This window comes from Nicotiana tabacum, chromosome 13 (assembly GCF_000715075.1).
Source record: "Nicotiana tabacum cultivar K326 chromosome 13, ASM71507v2, whole genome shotgun sequence".
Taxonomy (NCBI): domain Eukaryota; kingdom Viridiplantae; phylum Streptophyta; class Magnoliopsida; order Solanales; family Solanaceae; genus Nicotiana; species Nicotiana tabacum.
The window spans coordinates 106,845,811-106,852,278 of NC_134092.1; the positions used below are offsets into that span (position 1 = coordinate 106,845,811).

General features: G+C 33.5%; 1 long non-coding RNA gene across 3 annotated transcripts; it reads left to right on the top strand.

Annotated features, from left to right (window-relative positions):
- The first annotated feature begins 2,828 nt into the window (after positions 1-2,828).
- Positions 2,829-5,138, top strand: LOC107770306 (uncharacterized). 3 transcript variants are annotated; one of them, XR_001644576.2, is made up of 4 exons: positions 2,829-3,113; positions 3,477-3,600; positions 4,663-4,737; positions 4,860-5,138. It is a non-coding gene; the product is annotated as an uncharacterized LOC107770306 (long non-coding RNA). The 3 variants fall into 3 exon arrangements; XR_001644575.2 differs by having other exon boundaries at positions 3,490-3,600; XR_001644574.2 differs by lacking the exon at positions 2,829-3,113 and having other exon boundaries at positions 3,209-3,600.
- Positions 5,139-6,468: the final 1,330 nt, after the last annotated feature.

The window sequence follows — 6,468 nt, forward strand, 5'->3', positions numbered from 1 at the left end:
GTGGAGTTGCATAATCAAATAATGATGTCATTATCCAAATATCCTCTACGTGTTATAGAAATGAAGCTGAGACTCATATTAAAGATCATGTTTAGGCTACGTGCCGATATTTTGGGACCCATAATGTTCATCAATTTGTGAGAATATTTATGGTATCGAGCTACACGCCGCAACAAGCTATATTGGCTTTATATATCTGCACGCCGCAGCAGGCCATATATATATATATATATATATATATATATATATATATATATATATATTTATTATTATATGGAGTGCCCGCCTGCAACATGACTTATAGGCTTTATTATTATATGGATCGGGGTTGCACGCCGCAGCAGGCCTTATAGGATTTATTGTTATGGGATCGGGCTGCACGCCACAACAGGCCTAAATGGTTTATTATAGCACTTGGGCTGAAGGAGCCCATTCGGAGTCTACACCCCCCTCCCCCACAGTGAGCGCAGTTGATATTATGTTGAGTGATGGATCTTCCCCGTACAATACTGAGTGATTGAGTAATCTAAGAGTGCGAGTACGTGAGATTTTTCATTATGTTGTATCACATATGACATGTACATTGGCATGTAGACATAGAGATGTCATATTCCTCATATCATTGAGATTTTGATCTATTTTTCTTGTATTGAGTTTAACTGTTGAACTTGAAAGCATGCCTATATTTTTGTACTCTTATTTTTTTATGATTGGACTGTAATTGTTGAGCTCGTCATTACTTTCATCCCAAAGGTTAGTCTTGTTACTTATTGAGTACATTGAGTCGGCTGTACTCATACTACACTCTACACTTCGAATGCAGATCCAGGTACTTCCAGATACGACGGTTGCTAGATTTTTGGAGATTTATCTGTTGGAGACTATCGTGGTAGCTGCTTGGCGTCCGCAGACATTGACTCTCTTTTCTATCAGTTATTTGTATTATTCTATATTTTCAGATAGTATTTCATTTTGTATCACAAACTGTGGGATTTTACTCTTAAATATATTTATTGTGTTTTCAAACTTAAAGGAATTGTGGTTTATTTAGGTTGTCGGCTTGCCTAATATTAAGATAGACGCCATCACGACATGTGAGATTTTGGATCGTGACATATGCACACAATCACGACTAAACGTAATGTTATAGACTATATTGATGATAAGAAATGGTACTTTGTAACCTCTTTAAAGAAGGAAAGATGAGTCTATTATGGCATTAAAAGGACGATGAAATACCACTTGAATTATTAACAACAAAATGTTCCAAAAGCGACGACACAGATTTCTCACATTGTCTTAATTTTATCCCAGAATTCATAATTTCACCTTAATAATGCTAAGCTCTTATTCATTGTTTATTTAAATCTAACACCAGATATCTGATAGAGACAATTGAAAGCACGGTCTCATTCAAAGCTTGCACGATAAAGCAAACATAAACGACATAAATTATACCATGGTATTACTAATATGAAGATCATAAATTGCTTAATAGTGATACAAAGCACACTTAATTCATTTCAATGATACATACACAATAATAATTTATTTCAATTATGTATAAAGTCATAGTTTGTGCACTGACTGCATTAAGTAAGATAGCAAAAACTTATCTTTTTAGGTTGACGGTACCTGTAACTATAATTCAGAGTTCCTAAAAATAACAACAACAAATAACTTTATTATGACAATAGTTTGTCTGTAATATTGAATAAAAGAATGTGCAGTAACATGTTCAGTTAGGAAGTTACAAAGCTAGGTGTAATAAACGGTTAATCTTAATCAATACAACTTAGTAGTTCAGAAAATATTGAATACAACAACATTTCATCTCTATACAAAAAAGCAAATGCAGTCACCTTTTGTTTCGCTTGTATTAATTTATTAAATACTGTAAAAAGTATTCGACCCAGGAATATGATTATGTCACAGCAGTCCATTTGATCGACAAATAATGAAGAGAGAATTAGATAATGAATTGGCGACGACAACCATTCCTTCTCCTTTTTAGTATGTACTCTGTTATATATCTAAAGGCATAAGCTCAGAGTTCCAACGGAGGAGCATCATAAAAAAAAATAGCCTATATGAAATCTAGAAGAACAACAAAGCAGAAATCAAATTTCAACGACGAATGTTTATAGGTAATCCTTTCGCGGTAGTAGAAAGTTGAAGTGTTGACACATAACATGCATAGATCTTGTGTCTGAAATGTACTACAATCAAGACATCTTTTCAGCTGATGACAGATTTAAGAAATTACCAACTTGAAAATTCACATCAACTTCAAGGAGTATGAATTAGCATAAATGAGTAAGACCGAAGAGAACCGGAAGAAAAAAAGACATCTACCACTAACTCCAACTATAAACTGGGAAGATAAAAGAGAAATGGAAGAAATTTTGGCAAAAAATAAAAAAGCATGTCTGAAATTAATTGTAACCCCAAGCCGAGAAGACGAAGCGAACTGGAAGGGTAGTCTTTGGAAGACTGAAGAAAAATAAAAATCATGCAAAAGTAAAAGATTTAAGGCGAAAAGAGAAAAAAAAAAGAGAAGAAAATGAAGGTCGAAGAACATTGAAAAGTGAGGCAGAAAATAACAACATCAGCCATGAAATTGAGTCCGGGAGCATTTCGAAAAAGTTGGCATTTTAAAGATTTTAGAATTACTATATGAAAAAGTCTTATTAGGGACCAAATATTTAGGACAATTGGAAAATCTGGTGCCTAAATGTATATAAATAGTGTCAATATTATTTTCGCTAAATTGGCGAAGAGATTAAATCTGGTCAGTACAATTATATATATTTGGTCCCAAGTGTAAAATAAGCGGGAGACACCAGAGAGTGAGGCGCTAATCGAAATAACAATTAAATAAAAAATAACATTCCAATATAACCTCTTTGTATTATCGAATTAAACCTCTTGTTTGTCAAAGTTTGGTTCTTCAACTCCCTAAACCCTTTTCGATACACTCGATCTAACAATTCATGCTACTAACCCATGTAAGCCCTCTTGTTCCGGAGATAATATATGCAAAAACTTCCTAGAAACCTGATCTCCATTTGTTCCGTTGCTGATGATTTAGGCACGAAAACTACAAAAGAGATGTAAGTCCTTATATATCAAAAAAATTCTTCTCCACCCCCTCCCCCCCCCCCCCAAAATCGTTGTTCTATGTAATTTATAAATGGTGTATATTTTGTAACTTTTGTGATTTATTTGTGAAAGAGTGGCGGGGGTTTTGCCATTATAAATTCGTATGCCATTTTGGAATATCAACGAGGGGAAAAATGGGTAAATCACATGTGAGAAAGTCTACTTTTCCTAAACCCAGGAAAGATCGAAATAAAATCTTAAAATTCCTTCAGATCTGGTTATATATATTGGGATTTGGCGAACTCGTCCTTTATTGCATTTTTTGGGGGATTTGGGTTTGTATTGTTTCCTCTTAGCAATAATTTACCCTACAGCTCGTGCTGATAGGACTCTCAACTTTTTGGATCCAAGATTTATGGTTGTTCTATGTCATGATCGAGCTTTGGAGAAGCGTAGTGATTTCAGTAAGAGATACTCTTTTGGGGGTTCGCTAATCAAGTAAGTATATGTTCATCCTTTCCTGAAAATCTTTGAGAACTAGATGGAGACGATGATTCGTAAGTATCATAATTTGGTACAAATAGAGTCATATAGTTTGGGTGAATCTTGAGATTTTTGGTGCTTTCTTTACTATAGTCTTATTGTGCGACTAATCTAATTAATTAGATTCTGATATTCTCTAGTTTGTACACCACTTTGTTTGAACGATGGTTGCTTCTGTAGTTTTGCATGTTAAAATTAATCTCTTTATAGCAGGAATAGGTTGATACTTGATACCATTTGGGTTGTTCGTGGGGTAGGGGAGGGGAGGTGATGGGAAGGGAGGAAGCAACGTGCTGGATTTTGCGATTGAAAATCCAGATTTTATTTTTCAATAGAAAAGGTAAGAGAAAGCTTAGCAAAAGTGTAAAGTTCTAAAATTTTTCTCTAGCTCTATTTAATCGGCCTTTTAATGGTTGATAACTTAGCTAACAGTTCAATTTTTTTTGCCAACTATAAAATATTATTTTCTTTCTTGATCTACTTGTTATTTTTTATTGCAAGTTGATCATACCAAATTTTTTTAAGGTTCCATTATGTTCTCTTGGTGTTATCATTCTTTGACTTTTGTGCTGGCCAGTTATACTATAGTTATTAACAGATGTCTATGTCTAAATTGTCATTGTCCTTGATCTTTGGTGGGTGAAATCCGTTCATTTTGGATCAAGTGCCATTTTTCTACTCTTTAAAGGTCTCATTATTTTAGTTTATTGCCTTGATAAACTTGATTCTATAATGTATATTAACGTGCTAGTGTTGAATGAATCTTTATTTCACAAACATATAGGTCTTTTTAAGTGAGAATACTGCATTAGATTTATCAGATCTTTACTTAAGCATGATATCGATTTAAGAAATGTTAGAGCAATTTACGCGCTGGCGCTAATGGTTAGTGAATGGTGACTCTAATTGCTTTAACAAAATGTAATATAGGTCTGATGAATAATTTTTATAATTTGAGTAGTAGAATACAGTAAAACACTTTCTTTCTGTCATTAAATTTTTTTATCACAATTGTAGTAGGCAGCAATGGAGCTGAAAGATGGTAACTTCATGGTGGAGTTGTTCTTGTTATTGGAGTACTATGGGCATAGGGTAAGCAACATTTCAAGCCCTATCCATTATTCATTTTCTCTATCTTATGAAATTTGTGAGTTCTTTCATTTTATTTATAATGTTCATTGACTTTTGATTCTTCTTCTTTACTGATGCATTAGACATGTCATCGTTGAAGAATTTTTAAGCTTCGGTGTAGTGATTTATACACGTTCATGAAATAAAAAATATTCTGATGAATGTTTTGGAGAAACTGGCAAAAGAAGGGGTGTAAATTAAAAAGGTCTATATGTGTCTTGTTATCAGAAGATCAATGACACTGGTAATTGTAAAAGCCACTAAATACTTCAGTGGAAAGCTTAATATCTCTGTAAATGAGATACCTTAAATTGTTGTGAAGTTTATATTGAATCTTTAATTGAAGATTACTAATTATGTAATTTCATATTGAATCTTTTATTATAATGCTCCCTGCATTCAATGACTTGATCAGTTTTTGGGACTCTTTCTAGTTTTATGTTTCTTATTTGATTGTACATCTTAGAAAACTATTATGTCTTCTAGTTTATTTTGAGATTCGATCTTGTTTATATGAAGCTGTCTTTTAATATAGTTAGCACATTTGGTACTTGTTTATGGATTAGCTTTAAATACTTGATCTCAAAATTATATATAGACTGTAGTTTGGATCCATATCATGTTAAATTTCAGCTTCATGTTTCTTAGTGTATATTGATCAGTTTATAAAGTTTTGCTCATTTTTAATAATTTGTGTCAATAATAAAAGGATGTCAGCTTTTACTTGTCATGATCCAAAATTCAACTAGTCGTGATGGTACCTAACCCAACCCATTAGGTAAGCCAATTAACAACTATCCAATTCCAATGAAATTTAATAAGGCAATTAAGTAAAAAAAATCTAAATCCTATACATTTCTCAATGACTGGTAGTACAAATCATGAGCTTTTAAGAATAGAGTTTACAAAGTTAAAATGAAGTAAATACATCATCTGTTTGAAGAGTACATAAACAGAGTTTTATAGATCTAAGGCTACCATGAACAAAAGGCAGCTACAACCAGAACGCAGGTACATCTTCAATTCCGGCTTCCGTCGATCACATCAATGTCAGCAGTCAATATCTGCGCCCAAGGTGCAAAAGTGTAGTATGAGTACAACCGACCCCATGTACTCAATAAGTAACAAACCTAACCTTAGGTTGAAAGTAGTGACGAGCTAGAATAAATGTCGGGTCCAGTACCAATATCCCACAACAATTCATAACAGCATAGTACAACTAATAAAAGGAGTATCTCAGAAATAAAATGCTCAGCTCATTCACAGTTTCAGAAAATAGGCATACTTTTCAAGTATCTCAGTGAAAATCCAAATCTTTTACCGAAATTGCCAAAAATATGAGTAAGTTTGAAAACTGTGATTTTTCCTAAGAATCCTTTCAACAATCAATAAGATGTTTTATTTTCCTTTCATATAGCAAATGTAAGATGTCTCTCTATGCCCATATGTCAAAATGTATGAGAAGTCATAAATGACGCGATACTATACAGCATGAGAAAAAATGCATCTCTATGCCTGTATGTCAAGTGTGAATGCCAAATGCGATGCAAATCAGTGATAAAGACGATGTGCATACTCTCAGAGTACCAATTCACTCAGTTCTCTAATCACGCCCAACTATGCCTTATAAAAAGGACTAAGCGGTCGTTGCAAATATATTCCGGCTAATAAGTCCGGAGTCGAATCCCACAG